The sequence below is a fragment of the Anser brachyrhynchus genome, assembly GCF_964034855.1.
Source record: "Anser brachyrhynchus genome assembly, chromosome: 4".
NCBI lineage: Eukaryota > Metazoa > Chordata > Aves > Anseriformes > Anatidae > Anser > Anser brachyrhynchus.
In genome coordinates, this window is record NC_137698.1 from 48,441,014 (window position 1) to 48,459,447 (window position 18,434).

At 42.5% G+C, this 18,434-nt stretch overlaps 2 long non-coding RNA genes across 3 annotated transcripts in view; both read right to left on the bottom strand.

Moving 5' to 3' along the window:
• The window catches only part of LOC308194937, a 37,422-nt gene extending 21,994 nt beyond the window's left edge, over window positions 1–15,428 (bottom strand). The window contains exons 1-2 of the long non-coding RNA XR_013951087.1: window positions 15,325–15,428; window positions 1,650–14,171 (exon numbers count right to left, since the gene is read on the bottom strand). This is a non-coding gene — a long non-coding RNA (uncharacterized lncRNA). The remainder of the gene's footprint in view (window positions 1–1,649; window positions 14,172–15,324) is intronic.
• Window positions 1–18,434, bottom strand: part of LOC308194928 — a 350,222-nt gene that overhangs the window by 182,011 nt on the left and 149,777 nt on the right. The gene's annotated exons all lie outside the window — the stretch shown is intronic.

The following is an 18,434-nucleotide window of genomic DNA, read 5'->3' on the forward strand; positions in this document are numbered from 1 at the left end:
ACGCAAATTGATTAAATCCAAGCATATTTTGCCACAGACAAAAGGTTGAATCAAAATATCATTCAAGAAATCATAACTGCTGCCACATCTCATGAAGAAAACAGGAAAATATTTTCTCATTCCTGAATGCAGAGACAAGACAATTATCAGTGGCTTTCCACTAATCCAAGTTCAAGAAAGCCACTGCATTCTCTGTTTTAGGAATCCTGAACCCTGGTTCTTTTACCTACATCCCAGTGTGGAAAACTGAGGCCAAACATTCCTTGTCCGCACTCCTGTAGCAGCGGGGAAGTCACAGTTCTTTGTACCTTGCAGGTCTACTCACTCTGTTTCTAACAGCTCTTTTCAAGTCCTTGGAGACTGACAAGGAACCAGGTGCTTTAACAGGGGTATTCAAATAATTTCCCTTCACTGTCAATATTTTATTTTAGTTGCTTGACATCACTAGCACAGATATGAACCATTTTGCCTCCTCTTACTCCCTTGAAATGTTTTCCCCAACAATATATGCTTAAACCCTAGGTCCCCAACAGCATCTACTTTCTGACATATAAATGAGTCACACAACACAGTCTGCCTGAACTTGCTTACAAAAAGCATGAAAGAGAAGAGTACGGGTTATTATTTGCTTTTCTTCAGGGATTTAGATACTTGACCATAAGCAGGACAATGCTGAATCCCCTTCTGTACATTAAACTTTTTTTCCCTCTGTATTTATAAAAGAGTATTTTTGTTTAGATATATATTGAGAAAAAGATGTTGCTGATTGCCTCCCCCAGAAACACATATCCAGTTCCTCAGTGGCTACAGTACTCTGGAAGAGAACAGCTCAGAAAAATACCCTAGTCCTGAAGATGACAGGGAAAAAACAACCCCCACATTTCAGTGATCATTGGGCTACTGATCTCCCACATGCAAAAGATCTCTCCAGTTGTATTTTGCATGGGTTTAGAGATAGTTTGTGTAGCTCTGGAAATGTAGATGCTGAGGCTCAGCACCTCAAGGTTTAGCATATGTGCCTGCAGTGAGAGGTACGGGGGACATATTGCCAAGCACCTGAGCACTGCCACCTCACCCAAAGAAGTATCTGGGTACCTGCATCCTCCCATTTATATCTAGCCTTGTCTCACTCCAAGTGTGAAATGCTACTTTTACTCCTGGATTAATACTTGTATTGAATTTGAAATAAAGACTGCACTTAATCTAACAAAGACCTGCTGGAACACAGTGGGGGTACAGCACAGCTTCCTACAGATATCACGAGTTTCATTGCAAACTGCAACATTCTTGTTTTACAGTTCATGTACATGCTGCAAAGATTATCAAAAGGAACAGCCTTATAAAGTACACAACTTGCATGTTATTACCAATCTACCCTTTGTGATTGAATCCCCCGTCTTATTTCCTCATCTGTAGAAATAAGGACAAGACTTACCTCCTTATGTGTTTTGCCCACTGTGTCCAAGTACATAAGTGTGTATTTTGTTTTTATGCATACCTTTAGCAGAGTGAAGGCCTTATTGATGTTTTGCCTTCACAGACTATTAAGTGTGTAAACACAGACATATGTAGTGAAGAGCTTTTGAACTACAGAAGCAGGATGTATAAGGAGCTGGAGAAATGTCTGAGCACACCAGGCTCAAACTCACCGCAGAGCAGACAGCAGTTCAGCTAGGAATGCAGCACAGATCCCCTGGTGACAGGTCAAGTCCTTTGTTTGAAGCTCCACAACTGACTTTTTGACCAAATTCTAGGATTGTTGGTGTTTTTCTCAAACCAATAACAATAATAGAAAATATTAACACACTTTCAAATTCCAAAATATTCTTCCTACGATTTCATACAGAGCAATCAATCTACATTTAAGTAACGTCTGAATTGTGGTGACCAAGGCATACAAGCCTAGTAATTTTCCCCTTTTTGCTATCGCTGATGGATTGTTTTCTCACTCTCTTAACAATTAGCTCTGCACAATTAGTTTATTAACATTTAAGATATACTTCATGGAGCATTCATTATGAACTAAATGCTTAAACAGGTTTGTTTTTACTCTGAAGGGCTTACAACTAAAGGAGACTGTCAGGCAACCCAGAGACCAACACCTGATACATCCATATCAAGTTTCTACCAGCACATTATGAATTAAGTCAGGCTTAACAGACAGCTGGGACCACTTGCAGAACATGGCCAAATGCTTCTTCCTAGGAGTACACAGACAGCTCATATGAACATCTCCAATGCTGAGTACAACCCAGCAGCTCAGGCCAACAGCTCTACTTTTACTGTTGAAGAGAACTGGGAAAGCTAAGCAGGGAAATGGGAAGACAGCTGAAAGCAGAGACCTCTGACCAGTCCATGACTTGCTCCTTTGGATTAAGTAGTGCAATTCCGCTAATTCCAGCAGTATTATGCCATTTCATACTGGCTAGAGATCAGAACCCACATCTATCATTTTGTATCAGATCCAGATTTCATTTATACCCCAAGACTTGACCAAGATCCAAATGACTTCAAGAAATTCATGTCCCACTGACGTCAGCTGGAGACCTCACATACTACTCCCTTCCCAAGGCAGGAGAGGATCTGATCTCCAGAACTGACAGAACAACCTCTAGGCACAGGCAGTTGAGCTGCTTTTCCCTGGCTACTGAAAGAAACAAATCTCTGCAAAGCGCAAGGTTGTACAGCAGGACTTTTCTGCCTCCCCACTCTAAATAGAGGAAGACTGGTGACTTACGTGAGATCAGACCTTACTCCTTAGCCTTTTCCCACCTCATTCACCTGACAACCTCCTCCACAACAGACATCTTATCAGACGTGACTGATTGCTGTAATCTGTACTCTGGGCAGCCATTAAGCAAATTACCTGAATCATTGCAAGGATTAGTCTCATTAACACATGATTAGCATCAAATTAAAATAATGAGTGTTTAACTTCTGATGTCTTCCAGTTGTTTGAACAGCTTGATCAGCCACACCAGGCTGGCGGGGAGGTGGTAGGTGTCAAAGAGTCAGCGAGGAAAAAAGAGAAATAACTAAAAAGGTAGGCTGTACTGCACGAGCCAGATCGCGGCTGACTTGCAGAACAAAGCACGGTCGCTCTCTGAGCAAGCTTGGTGGGAAGTTCACCACCAGCAAAGAGCAGAGGCAAGAGGCCAACCCTCAACCTCCACATGGGTGAACACGGCACTGCCACTGCCCTTCAACAGCAAGGTTTCACACGCTAATAGCCGTGTCACCTGTCTCTCCACCCAGAGTTATAACTTCCCGAAGGCACTTACAGTGACAGCCAGACATATTACACAGAAGGGGAGCCAAGGCCTGTGATTTCAAGACAGCCACTAAAAACGACAGACTGAGGTGTGGTGATACTTTCCAGATTTTTCCTGGTTATTAACACGTTGTATTTTTAAACCAAGTAAAACTGAAGGCAGCCAAACTTCCATGAAGCCTGTAGCTGAACAGCTCACCAGAGATACTTCAGAGGGAACTAAACCAAAACCCCTCTCCTAGGTGTGCACTAAATTCCATGGAACTCCTGAAAAAAAGCTTTGACTAAGCACTAGGTCTAGAGGCGGATTTCAGTGAGGTTTACGTTAGGTTTCTTTTGTTTATAGAAATGGACTTGTTAAAAGGAATCAAACCTGCCCCATCTGCAGCAAAGATATACATGAGCACTCCGAGTGCGTGGCATATCAGCTCTTGCCTTGGCACAGCCTGACCACTGCAGCCTGATGGCTTCACGAGTGGCTACAGGTCCAGCTGCTCTCCTGCCTCATAACCAAGCCTCTGCTCTGCTCCTCCTTCTCCAGCCCGCTCTACGGTACAAGGAGCAAGTGAAGCCCTCCCATTTCACTGCTTATTTTGACAGCATTTGTCCAAACTTTCAGACTGTCACCACCGCCAGCCCACAACCGTCAGGCAAAGCTTAACGTCAACAGTTGTATTGGCAGGGAAGGATTCGATCAGTCCAATCTTAAGATAAGGATGAACCACACAAGTAAGCCCATGACAGCTACAAAAATCACACCAGGATTTCCTGTCCCATGTGCAAAGTTTTCACTGCATTTGCCTCGGCCAACATTTACATTCCAGCACAGAAAAAGTGCAGTTGTTTGCCATTTGTCAGCGCGTCTCCACTCAAGATGTAACATGACCAAGGCCCATTGATTTAGTAGGACTTTTTTTCTAAACCCAACGCTTTTGCTGTTGCTTTCTGCATGTCTTTCTGTGCAAGCAATGTCTCACACAATTAGTTTGCCAGGTCAGAGAGAAAAATCACTCAAGAAAAAAAGTTCAAAATCAACCTATATTCTATAGATTTCAGAACACAATTCACTGTTTTAAGGATTTTCTCCATGCTTCTATTTCAATTTTTTTTAGTTATCTCCAATGCTAAAGAAGGCAAAGCCACAATCACATCGCCGTGAATAATCCTGGGATGCATTTTGCTTCCAAACCTGTCCTTTTGAGCTGATAACTTCTCAACAGATCATCTCTTTTTTGAATTTTACCCAGAAAAAATTACTTGCTTCTCCCCTGCCTGCAGCTGGGGTGGTGTTGGGACTGGAGCAAAGTCTCTCCAAAGTCTCAGTTCTTTCTAACTTGCTGCAGCTTACATGGTTTCATCTGCTCGTGGATTTAACTAGATGCCTGCTGTTCCTGATTCTCCTGCATGTCTGCAGAGCTGAAATCAAAGCCTTGCTCTTGCTTGCCTTGAAAACTTCTCCTGAGACATTCTGGGCTGTTTCCAGTTCAGTTCATTCACCACATCAATGACAGACTGAAACCCTCCCCTGGTAGATCTTCCCCTATCTCCCAAGGTGGCGTGGGATCTGAATATACAGGAACTGCAGGATCTGGACCTGAATCTACTCTCAAAGAAACATTTCTCCCTCAACCAAGGAATTGACAGAACATGTGCAGCAGCCAATGTTTAAGCCTCAACATCTTGGTTATTTATTCTTTGAAATGCCACAAACCATAAGTACATATTATAGACAAATCACTTGTCAAAGCTCTTTCTTAATTTAATTAAAGCCATTTTTTATTCATAGAAGTGCAAAGAAGCAACTTAAACAGATAACATTTTTCACACTTGCATAAAATGAAAATAGCCAAACTGAATTTTGGCAAAGTATATAACAACAAAAGATCCAAGCAAAGACTATACATGTGCCAACTTTCATCTCTGCTAAGACGTTAGGAACGAGTTACACACACAGTCTTCTAGTTGAATTTCTTATGGACTCCTGACCAGTCAGGCACAAAAACCACCTGTGATTCCTACACTGTAGCCTGAAAGCCCTCTCCAAAAACCATACTGGAGTTTCTCCGTGTTACTCCTCACCTCATATCCTGTAAATCCGTAACAGAGCAGGCAGCGAAACACAGAGAAAAAAAAATGTGCCTCAGAAGCACCCTGTATTTTTCTGATTGCTTTTCAGTACTATTTTATGTTGACAAAACTCTATGTTGAGCTGTGGGTTACACGCACTCCCCTCAACCATTTGTTGCTTCAACGTTGGTCAACTCAACGTCTACCTCTGACCCTAGCAGGCAGAACAACTACACGGGTCAGCAGGAACACACATGACACAACAGTATTACAGGAACTCAGCAGCAAGCTGCTCAGGGCCATTTCCTCTGGTGAGCTCCATGAGGAAGGCACTGTCTTTCCAGTGTGACTGGGTACACTGTGTCCAGCTTTCTGCTGTGCACACTAATGATGAGCTGGGGAGGGAGCCCTGGAGGGCACTGCTCAGCACAGGTATTAAGAACACAAGTCCCTGGCTGAATGAGTGTGGACAGTATTGTCTTAGATTTAAGAAGCCAGCTGTTGATTTAGGAAATGTTTTCCTTTTACAGTGTAGATAGGTTTTTGACTCTTAGAAAATCAGTGGTTGAGGCTTATCAGCAGTAAAGACGTACGTTCATCAGCATCTCCTGCACACATCCTGCAAACGCTTCCCTCAGCCTTCATCAAAGGCCTAAAAAAAGTTGTGCTCAGCCCCAGACTAGAGAGTATCAACAAGTACTTCAGCAGTAAGGTTGTGGGACAGTCCTTTCTAAATAAACAGATTAAAGCCAGGCTTTGGTACCTTAATTCACAGTCATGTCTCGGAGGGAGGAAAGAACCATCCAGACCCAGGTGGCACTGCAGGCTGATCCTCATGAGAAGCATCTTCCAGCTGAGCAAAGCTAATTTGGCAGCAGTAAGACCAAGACACAGGGTTTGGCTCTGACAAGTTCACAAAAACTGGCCATAAGGTAAAGGGACAGAAGAATTCCCTTCCATTTAAATAAGTCTACCAACACAGACAGGTTTTGTCAATAAAAAAAATGCAACAACATCAGTCTAAGGGCAGTACAAGGAAATCTGCAGGCTGAGTCTCACACACCACCCAACAGGATGATTTACTTATCTTTTCTTCAAACCAGCACTTCCCAACATGAACAATTAAAGTAGTGGCCATCACAACTGTCCATCCAGAGTAAAAGAATTCTTCTAATTCAGTTAGTTTGGTTCACACCTGCTAGAGTAAATAGAAAATCATTTATCAATTTACCTTCAAAGTTCAAGTTTGCTGTTGTGCAATCCCTTACAGTGTTTAGAGATTTCATGATTTAAGCGATACGCTCAGACTCCATCTGCTGCATATTATTGACCATATTATGTAAACTACGTTTTAGCAATTCACACTCGCTTGATTCTGCAGTACCTGTGGGTGCCAAACATATGTTTCCTATTCTACTTGCCTCTCCTGGGCCATATGCAATCCACTCAAACCATCAACTCCCTTATATATGCAACTTGCTGGTTGGAAGGATTTTTTTAACATATAAATCAAACTATGCTAAGTGCCAAGAGTATAAACTGATTTGAGAAGATGACTTTGTGGTATTAAATCAGCACTTCTGTGGTATTAAATTAGCTCTTCTGACTTACCCCACATGAGATGACGAGAGCTACAGTAAGCCTGACTTACAGCTTTCAGAGACCCATCCTTGAAGGTCCTCAGAGGATGATCGTCCCTGAAGCACTAAGGGAAGCTTCACAGGCAAAACTGCTCAGCAAGGCAGCCCCAGCCACCACCCCAGAGCCGTCCAGGCTGTCCTGGGGCCCTCTGACCCACTCTGGGCAAAAGGAGGAACTGTAACGTCGGCATGCCCAAAAGAGACAGGACTCGAAGAATGTGGTGTTAAGAATTGAGATATCATACTGTTGCTAGGCAAAACGTAATGTTTTTTTTTTCCCCTCATCTTGTTGGAGAAGCCTCTGCTCTCTTCTTGAGGGACAGAGCTGAATTTCATATTGTCACTAATGCAAAATTAGGATGACAGCCTACAGACCTGCTTCTTATTCCAAGGCATGTCTCCAGCCTGTTCCCTTTTGGAAGTAACACCATGTACTTACCAAGTATTTCACAAGATAAAAACATCACCCCACTGCTGCAGTAAGATGATGTCAGGGGCTTTGCTTTTGTTTTTTACAGTTTGCACTGGAAAAAGGAACAAAAAGATGGAAACTTCATCAGATTCCATGTGCAAAACAAACAGCTTTAAGTGAAAAAAGAAAATGGGCCCAGCCCATTCACGGAAAATGAAAACGGCTGTCTCGAAGCCCATCAATTTGGTCTCTCTCTCAAATATCTGTCACTTCTAAGAGTGTTGAACACACACTGGGATACATTGCTCTTTTGTTCAAAACTTCTGGTATTTCATAGCATCAAGAGGGAAATCAAATGCTCAAACAGATCAACAGGAATTTTCCAATAATGCCAAAACCTGAGATAACATGCATCTACTCACGGTCTGTAGAAGAGGGCACAACACTGACATTTACAACAGAAGATGTAAAACGTCCAGTTGAATCATTTCAAACAGGCATCACACTCCAAAATATATTTGCTACATTCACGGTAGAAACAAGCAATTAGCTTTGTTCCTACTACTGTCCACCTACTGCAGTACTGTTCCTACAGTTACTGAGGACAGCAGGGACCAGGCAGGGACCTCGAATCTCTAGACAAGCAAGCTATCTGCCACATCACTGAAAAGCTAGTGTTCACTCAGCTCTTGTTCTTTTACAGCAGAGAACTAAACCAGCACACTTGCCAAGTGTTTTTGTTTGTCCTTACTAATCCTTGATTCCAAAACAGCTCCTCTCCCCAACTACACATTCCCAGGACTGCACCTTCTTCAGGGTGTTTTTTGACACAGGAGCTGCTTGGTCCTACCCCAGAAGTGCAGAGCCATCACTTACTTACTTCTCGTGGGAATGAATGAGAGAACAGCAGGATGGTTGAACATCCTCCTCCCCTTGCCACCTGCCTGCCTGCCTGCTTTTGTCTTTCTGCTCTGCCTTCTGTTGCAAACGAGTACAATGTTTCTGCACAGGCAGCTAGGTTGCTCCCAGGGCTACCTGTTATACACCTCGGTTCTGCTTGAGGGGTGACAAACGGTACACCCAGGAACAGTGTTGCTCAGGTCACAAACACTGTAGGAACCTTTGTTAAGGCTGATGTTTTGGCAAAGACCGATATTCATAAAGATGCCCCATTATGCTCTCTGCTTGATGAGCTTATCTTACTCCCCTGAAGGTGACACCTTCCCAAAAGCTACCACATGCTTTCAAAATCGGTATTAGCCACGGCTCAGGATACGACCTGTGCCACACAATAGGTTACTTATCCCAGAGTACTCTCCTGAATTCCCCTTATACCCAGTTGCTTCTAAGCAGTAGTAATTCGTTGCTAGCCTATATTAAGCAAGTTATGACATCCCAGAAGTCTAGCTCATCTGTGCTAGCTCACACACTTAGAATAGGAATACTGGCTTCCCAATAACAATAAACTGTTTCTCACTTATTTTTGTTCACCTGGGCTTATGGAACAGGGAATCAAATAATAGGAAGGGGTGTATTTACTGTACACTTGAAGTTGCCTCCTCAATAATTGAACAGATAACTCAGTCTAAGTATTTGCAGTTTCCTAAAATCACGTTTGTTAGTGATGCATCTGGATCTCAATAACCATTACCTTCTGCTACCTACAGGTAGAGATAATTATCCACGAGTAAACGATTACCTATGCTATAAATTACCTACAAAAATTTGGGCTGGGTTTTTGCCAATCACCATTCCAATTAATTAACCAAAATTGACTAGCTGGCTTTAGACCAAGTATTTCCTCATCAGTATTCAATGCCAGTGCCTACAGGATGAAGGAAGAAAAAAAAAATCCTACAAAGGTTAGCATGGTTAAAGCAACAGAAACAATTTGTTCTTGTCCAAGTCTTTGCAGTGAATGGTTGCTATTTTTGCCTGTGACACCACACAGGAGTGTGGCTGAGCGTGTTCTGTGGTGAGATGGTCACCACCAGCACACACACACAGGTGTTTCCATCATGGAGCAGGGTCACTGCCATCAGTGGGAACCAAAAACCTCACAGTCCTTGTGTTTCTCTCCAGGCCAGGTCATTGCACAGATTTCCAGCGGGATCAGGGGACACAATCACATGCATGTTACAATGGCAGTGGAAAAAAAGGGAAGTAGCAGTATTACTACACTTGACCAGTATGTTTCAGAAGGAATTCCCCAATTCCTCCATGTTGAAGGAGCTAGCCTGAGACACTCAAAAACCTTTCATTTTCAGCAGTCGAGGTGACAGCAGAATTTCACACCAATGCAAACAAGGCTTTAAACACCCAGCCTTACACATCTGCAGAATGACAATTTCAAAAGAAACATGTGCTCCATTTTTATGATTGTATGCACTGAATATTAAACAAATTTCTGGCATTCCCAGTTGAACGATCACTACATCCTGTTACATGCAGAGACTTTTTACATGTTTGTGTGGGCTATGAACATTCATAACAGCAAAAATTGCCATTAGGAACAGTGAAATTCACTCTTTGAACAGGCACCACCTCTGGCTCAGCACCACAGGGATACCTAATAAGTACTTCAGATAGAAAAATGTGCATGCAAACAAGCCATCAATCTAAAGCACACTGAAATTAATAGCAAGTTTCCCCACTGGATACACGTTTTGTATCAGGGCTCATTAAACGCACTCTGGTATAGAAGTAGTTCTGTAAATATACAACAAAGTTTCGTACACACTAGTACAAATCCAAGTTTAAGAAACAAATCTTTGTGTTTAAACCAAGCTACGCTTGATCAAGTACCTGTCTCCACGCAACCTGCTATTTATTCTGTGCCTTTTCTGAGTGATACAACTCTTGACGTAATTACGAGAACAACCCAGCAGCTATGATCCTAGGCTCAATTTATTTGCTTGAGAACACCCGTGCCATTCCCTACAAAATCCAGTGAGATACTTCTAGTCAAGTGCTGGCCACTTTGAGTGGAGTTTGTGCAAGGAATAGAGGGAAGGCCTCTGGTTACAGAAAAAAACTGGGTGCACGCATAGCTTCCCATTTGCTATGCTATAAGGCTCTGCAGTTTACAACTAGGGTCTCACATCAGTCTTACAGCTCTATGCATTTTGGAAGAGGCTCAAGTTTTTGTGCAAAGCATCAACTCTTTGCTGATAAAGGACTCGACCACATACTTTTACTAGAGGTCTGAACAGATGCTATTGAAGCAGCTCTGACCAGCAAAAAAAATTCTCCTCCCTTAGAGGATTCTAAGTCAGATTTCTGAAATTTTTTTAACTCAAGACAACCATTCTCTGGCAAATAGATACGTGGTTTTAGTTGAAATGAGACTGGCATATTTATTTGGTAGTGATTTTTAGTAGCATTTCTTGCAACAGATAAGGTACCTCACACACTCTAAGAAAGATAAAGCTCTAAGTGCTGACAAACACAGTGATTAGCAGTCATTATAGACTGTTCTGGAGAAGTCGTCAGGGAACTTATTTCAAACCAAACAATCTGCGAAGAAAATCGCTAATAAGGATAATCTAGTGCTTTCTATTTCACCTCAAAAATCGTTTTAAAGACACTTTTCTAGTGTCACCTCTAGTTATTGATTTATTAAAAACCAACAAGATATTTCACTGCATAAAATAAGATTTTTATTTATTTATGCAGGCCTGTCAGTGTCGATAAAATACTGTGGAAGCTAGATATTACTTGCCTTCCATATAATTAAGTCAAAGGCTAGACCTTTGTGGAAGCACTTGACAGAATTCTGATCCTGACCAGACAAAGAAGGTGAAGAAGGCAGAGGTGCTTCGGGGCACTGCAGGTCCCCGTCCCACTGCTTACAAACCTGCTATGGCCCCCACAGCTCCCCCAAGTGCAGCTCAGTCTCCAGGGCAGCCAGATGGAAGATAGAGGGAATGCACCAGCCACCAACCATCAGCTTGCCAAGGTCGTGACATCAAGGGTGTTGCAGGGAGAAGGGCAAATGTTTGCGCTAAACTCTGCAAGCTGCTAAGCAGGCTTCAAGGAAGAGAGCACGTAGCTGTACATCAAGGCAGAAGGCAGTCATGTCTGCAGAAAACCTCCTCAATTTTGAGTAGCATTTAAGTACCTCTTGCAACCAAGATATTCCTGCTTCTTGTAGGGTTATTCTCATCTACATCTCAAGCATTTGTTAATAAACAGTAAATCTTTAGCCTAGTTAGAGTTGCTCTGTTTAATAAACTGCGTGCATTCCATCAACATTATTCACAACTTAGCCTCAGTTATGAGCAAATCCATGTCAGTCTACAAGAAATACGGATTCAACTTCACCAAGGTTTTGGCAGCACGATACAGGTTCAGGCTGTCTGAAATATTCGGGATCATAAGCAGGGTCAGATTTTAAGAGATGAATTTTGGAGACTAAAAATTACACACCCAGCTTTCCACAAGCACTCCAGCTGGAAATTGAAGCGTGTGGAAGGCAGTAAGGTGCCTGAAGCACTCAAGGGATGCTAGATACCAAACACTTTTGAGGTGCCTGCAAGTGGTGTCAGGTGTTAGAGGTAAAAAGACTCAAAGTGGCTAACACCCCTGAGGATTTTGCTCAGGGATGAGTCCAGACACCAAATGATTTTCCACAGGATTACAGCAGGCACACGCCAAAAGTCCCTCTTTACTGCTTTAAGACATGCTCTTCCTCTGCTTGCGCCTCATACTGCTGCTTTTGCTTGTGTAAGACTGTGTGGAATTTAACACTTGGGCCATATTTCAAAGTCACTTGGCTGCAGAAATATTCCTGGCTAGGCACAGCACTAAGCCAAATCAGGCACTCTTTGAAAGACAAGGAATGGGATTACAGGCCAGATGTACTATGAGAAAGAAATCAGGGAACAACTACATCTATCTGGCAGATTCTGGAACAGTTCACTAAGGAAATGCATGAAGAACATCTGCATCTACCACAGGCCATCAGCTCCGTCGTGGTCACACACGACTCTGGGTACCATCCTCCGCTTGTGCTGAAGTTAGCCCATGGTGCTAACCTGATATTTGCCTCTTAACATTGATACGGAGAAATCTTTTTTAGATGAGAAAACGTAGATTAATCCAAACTAAAAGGTCTGGCAGATTCACACAGCCACTGATGAGATAAGCTTTTTTACAAAACCGAAGTGGAACAAGCCTTCTCCTGAAGGTCAGAGTGCTCTCTAGCAATCCGCTGCAAACAGGTGGTCTGGATTTTGCAGTTCCAAACTATTTCTTGTCCAACAATAAAACTGAAATAAAAAGTGTTTTCATCAGATGGATCCAGATGATTATTTTTTTCTTCCAAAACTGCAGTTAGAGAAACTTCATCAACTGCAGCTTTGGTCTATTTTTCAATATAAGAAACAGCAGTCACCAGATTGTCCTGTTAACACGTCACATTCCCAGTGCAGCAGAACTAACGGCCTGGCTCCCACACAGCTCTGCCACATCCCAGCACCTGCAGCAATACAGCTCAGGATCTCTGAATGCTGCACTTCACAAAGAACTTGCAAAAAAGAAAGCCACCTGCAGCCAACAACAAATATGCCAAGCCTTTTCAAAAAGTTCTTTCCAACTTTTTTTTCTTTAAACTGGCTGTTGCTTAGAATTAGTCCAAAAAGAAATAAAATAAACCCCAAAGAGCAAGGAAAGCTTGGAGCCAACAGCCCTGCCTTGACAAGAGAAACCTGACAAGAGAAACCTCTCTTGTCATACTCCTGATGCTGCATTTGTGCCAGACGGGCTGGGTGGCGTCCGACTGAAGCCACATGAGGACATGTGCAGATGCCATCCCATCTAAAGCATCCCGCTGCCTCATGGGCACCCAGCATCCAGCTAACTTTCTTCTTTAGTTATTCTCAAGGTCATTTTTTGTTTGTTTCATCATCCGTTGTGTTCGCAGGCTGATGGGTCTCCTAATCCCCGGGCTGGTTACTTTACTTGAAATTAGTTTGCAGTGAAGCAAGGTTTGTACCTCACAGGAGGAAAAAAAAAAAAAAAGGAAAAAAAAGAGCATTGTTTTTAACACACTTGTAACTAACAGCGTCGGTCCTTGGGGAGGTTCAAAGGACCTCAAAGGCAATAGTTCTCTGCCCAGGAGCAAAGAAGCCATTACAGCTTGTACCAGAAGATTTAATAGGTGTCATAATTTATCATGTAAACCGAAAAGTGTTTCTTAATTAAGTGCGTACGTTAATGAATTTTTTAATTTGATCCCTGTAAGTACCTTGCTATACTAATTGCAATATTCTACACATTAGTCATCCGCTGTTGCCCTTGGCTATTTTCTACCCTGAGAGGGAGAGATAGAGCTTTTCAGTTAAAGTTCATTTAACTCTTTCCACCCAACAAATTAAATTTCCTGTTATTCACACTGGAGAGTGACAGCTGCATTTCAGTCCCAGGGCGCTTGAAGGATAGCATCTTCACACACATCAGCTTGGGTCTTGGCATAGTCTCCCACGTACGGGGGGAGAGTGAGAAACAAGGGAGAAGCCACGGGATCCTTCTGCAGAGGAAAAACACCATCCTGCGTTATACAGGACTAGGAATTTGCTCCTGGCATGGGGGACAGATGCAGCAGAGAAAGGTTATGAGATGGGCACTTCCTAGCATGGTTTCAGATGCAGTGTTTGGGGTTCATTTTCTTACCAACAGCCTTAGGAGACAAACATTGCACCGTCCACAGATTGTTTCCTGTTTCAACATGTGCTTGGATGAGGCCTCGGCTTTTCTGATACTTTTTGCTCACACCAAAAACCTAGGAAATGAAGAGGGTGGGAAACTTGCTTCTGCACATGCAGAGAAGGGAAGGGAAGGAAAAGCTGCAGGTAAGGTGTGTTGCTTGCCCACTTCACAAGCTAACCTGCTTAGGAATTGATTCTCCAATCTGTCTAGACATCTGTCAAGAGACAAAGCAATACTGACATAGCTGACAATGGAGACCTGCATCTCAGAATTGTAGACCACAGTTAATTTAGGGTACCTGAATAGCTTAAAGGGCTTTGTAAGATTCTTAAACGTTATACACTACAAAACCCATTCTTCTTTCCACAGCAATAATACTCTTATAGCTGTTCATGTCAAACAGAAGAGCCACTACACATTGCAAATTTCTCATCTCTATCAGGACACTATGCGAATGCAGGGAATAAATAGTCAGCCTGTCCAAACTCTACAGTAACACGAGACAAAGCAGAAAGGTTACACCATTAGCAAAACACAATGCTGGTGCAAATCGAGCCACCCAGCTTCCTTCATAGGCACATTCTTTACATTTGATTTTGTTTCTGCTTCTTGAGTTTTAATATAGGATTTCAGAATTTGAACTCAACAACTTTAAGGAAAAAAATTTACTTTTTAATAAAAACTATCACTGTTCTAGGAAAAAAAAAAGTGTCTTATTTTCTGTCCTGTCTGCCAACAGAAAAGTGTGTTTGAATAATGCTTATCCTATCATTCCCACTGTTTGTTTCTATGGCCCAAGTAAAACAACAGCAACAAGTCACTTGCTGAAGCATGTTAGTCCTCAGTCCACATCTCCAATGTAATAACAAGCATCACAAGGTTTCTCTTCCTGCATGCTGCTTAGCTTGCATACCAGACAGGTATTCACAAGATCTTCGGCAGACATGAAATGCTCTCCAGAATTAAGAGGCTCTGGACTAAAACTGAGCGGGAACAGCATTTACACCTTCCTTTGTTATGATAGTGTCTATTTCCTGCTGCTACACAACCATGTCCCCAGTACATACAGGTCCAATATATATCATGTCTTCCTTATATCTTATCACAGTATTTATAATATACTACCTTTCCTGTACTCATTTTTTAGTTTATCCTGTGCAGTGCAATATTAGCCTGTCATACACCTGAATAAAAACTTTCATAGTAAGGAAAAAAATAATTCTAACCTTGTAAGAGCTGACACCAGCAGTCAGTTTGCAGAAACACCTTTTATACACAGCTGGTTAAGTGCACTACTCTATTTAGCATGGGCAAACACAGTATTTTGGGAGAACTGGGACCTCTAAACCCTGGGAAATTTAGTATGAATTAGGAGCTTAAGTTTCATTACGTCTCGTATCCTAATGGTAGTCATTTCTGACTGAAGCCTGCCCAAAACCAGTCGCTAACTATGCTTCGCTCACAAAAGACAACTGACAGACCACAAAGCATCTCCCCCATCCCAGAGAGCTTCTGCAAACAGATCCGTGATAGCCTATTAAGATACTGACAACGAGGCAACCTGTGTGCATCTGATTTAAGTACGGCACCGTTCTTAGCAGCATCAGGACCCAAGCAGTACAAATGAATCTGCCTATACTTTAAACACCTATCAGAGCTAGAGTCAGAAGGAATAAGACAGAAGAAAGCAGTTTTCTGTCTGGGGATCTCTAATTCTAAATTATTTAAGTGCCCTACTGTAAAGCCCCAACTTGTAGCACACAAACTGACAGCCCCGCTTTCTACGGTGAAGCACTGTGAGCATGGTCAAAGCACCAACTCCTGCCCGCACTTGGCTCACCCACGAGTAGCACAGCCAGATCCAAATGCAAGCAGAGCCATGCAGGGCCAGTCCCAGGTGCAGGCAGTCACCCCTTATGAACACATTACAGGGTGGGTTTTGCTGAAGTTCTCCTGACAAGCTTATGCATGCAGTGGATTACATGGAACATGTTTAAATAACGTAGGAACTTCATAGGCCAAGGCAGCTTTGTATAGTGGGACTGCATCACTCATTCACTTCCCTGCTTGCAAGAGAGCTCATGAAATTAATAGCAACAGCACAGCATAACACGCTTCAAGGAAGTGAGACTCTTCCATGGGTGGCTGTCACCTGCTTTTCAACAAATTTCAAACAGTGTTGCCTACAGCATCCTGACAAAATGCATTCTGACACCTTTCTTACTCTATTATGCTTGACTGCTAAAATATTGAGATGCAAACCTTCCTCCAAAGCTTTTTTTTTCTTTAAAAAATAAAGAAACAACAAACCAACACTGTGCAGTCATTGCCAGAGGTTAGAACTTGCTAGCTGACAGGAGGTCCTGTCCACACAGCCAAGCTATACTTTAAGTGTTGCTGAGAGCAATGCTTCTAAAAAGTGCTTCTCAGGTATCCTGACAACTGATACAGTTATTTCTGATTAAAGACGTGCTGCCTGCTCTCCATTATTTCCAAGTCAGATCTCTAGCAACCGTATACAAGCAGAGCTCTGTGAGCAAAGCTAGCATCACCTGACCTGGCCCTTATTGTCAATTGACTTCTAACCTCTCAGCCCAACGCAGTGAAGTTTCAATCGTCAAATTAAGATAAAACTGTTCCTCTGTTACAAAGACTTGTATCCTGAGCTGACCTGGATTCATTTAGTTCTCACAACCTCAGCAGGTTGAAAAGTTATTTTTCATTTGGGGGAGGATCAGACCAAGCAGAGGTAAGCACTGGCTACCAAAGTTTTTTCATTCATCTAGTTCCGTGATCTGAAAAAAACAAGAGTTAGAGGAATTGTACTTATCTTTCACTGAATTCTCAAGAGATTAAAAACTCTGACTTCCAGTAATGCACTGCCAAGGCACACCTGTCCCCTTCACAGGTACACCTACTGCATGCTTACGAAGACAGAAGTTGCACCAACTTTATCCCAGTGTGGCAACTGACATGAGTGTCTCACAGAACTTGCAAAGCTTATGGCTCAAGCACCACTGTCTCTACATGTTCCTACTTACACACTTATTAACGTCAGTTCCATCAATTTTCCCCCTTTGTACACAAGGTGCTCTCACTGTAATTATCCACAAACAAGAAAAGACAGAGAATACACACAAGTATGAATTCATGCTTCAAGTGAGACTCCCCAGGAATAATTTTTTTCCACTCTGGAAAAAATTGATGGGCTTTGCTCTCAGGTGCCTTGCTCTCCATTGTGTATCTACATCTGTATGAATCTCCATTTTGATCTTGTACCAATTTTCACAGGTGTGAAATCATTACATAAAGTGCAATGCAACAGAAGAGCAGGCTCATGATATTTCTCTCTCATCAGGACCATCTGGACCATATTTTCAGCTGGTGTAAACCAGAGAAAAACCACTGACTTCAACAGAAGCATATCACATTTACACCAGGTCAAAACTTGGCCCTCTTCTCTCTCTTGCATGATTCACCACGTTGGCTGTCATACCCCACTTGTGACAAAACATGCAGGACTGGATGAGAGTAAGTCTAATTTACATGTGTCTGTCCCTCTAGAAAGGAAGATTAGTTTTGTTTTTCTTTTGCTCAGTTTTCTGAGAAAGCTTTGGGAAAGCTTAGGGACACTCGAGCGCAAAAACAGTGCTGCCCAAATTTTGACCAATTTCCACCTGTGGGAACACTGGCTCCAGGTTAAGCACTAAATCTGTCTGCAGTTCTTCTCCTCACCATCCTTCTAAATAAAGTCATCTGTGTATGATTCCTTGTGATTTGTTCCTGGTCAAAAGAAAACATCTACCTTTTCTTTCTAGAGCTACAGGTGGACATGTGTCTCACAAGAGCTTTTATAAGCACAGCACTGCCAAAGCCACCACAACCCAAAGAACTACCTAAAAGAAAGTAGACCATCTCAAAATGGATCTAAGAAGGACCTTCCTCACTTGCTGGTTTGTTTTTGCCTATTCTCTTAACCTTTTTCTGACATTGGATAAACAGTCAAAAAAAAATACTGGAGGGAGAAATGGTCAGTAATAATCATATCAATGAGTAGAAAGCAAAAATTGAATCACATCCTTTTCTGTCGTCTCAATACAAGACAAATGCCAATATCCCTTAATCCCAAAAACACCCTGCATTTTCTACAAGTTCTGGGTGCTAATCATATGTACCATTTGCTAAGAGCTAACCCTCCTTGCCTAGTAGTCCCCTTTAATACTCACTGCAAGGCTGGCACCAAAGCTACAGGGACTTGAGTCCTGTCATTGCCAGTCCTCAGCTGCACCGCCTTCACCCCAAACACAAGTGGCTGCCTCTTGACTTAGGAGGCATC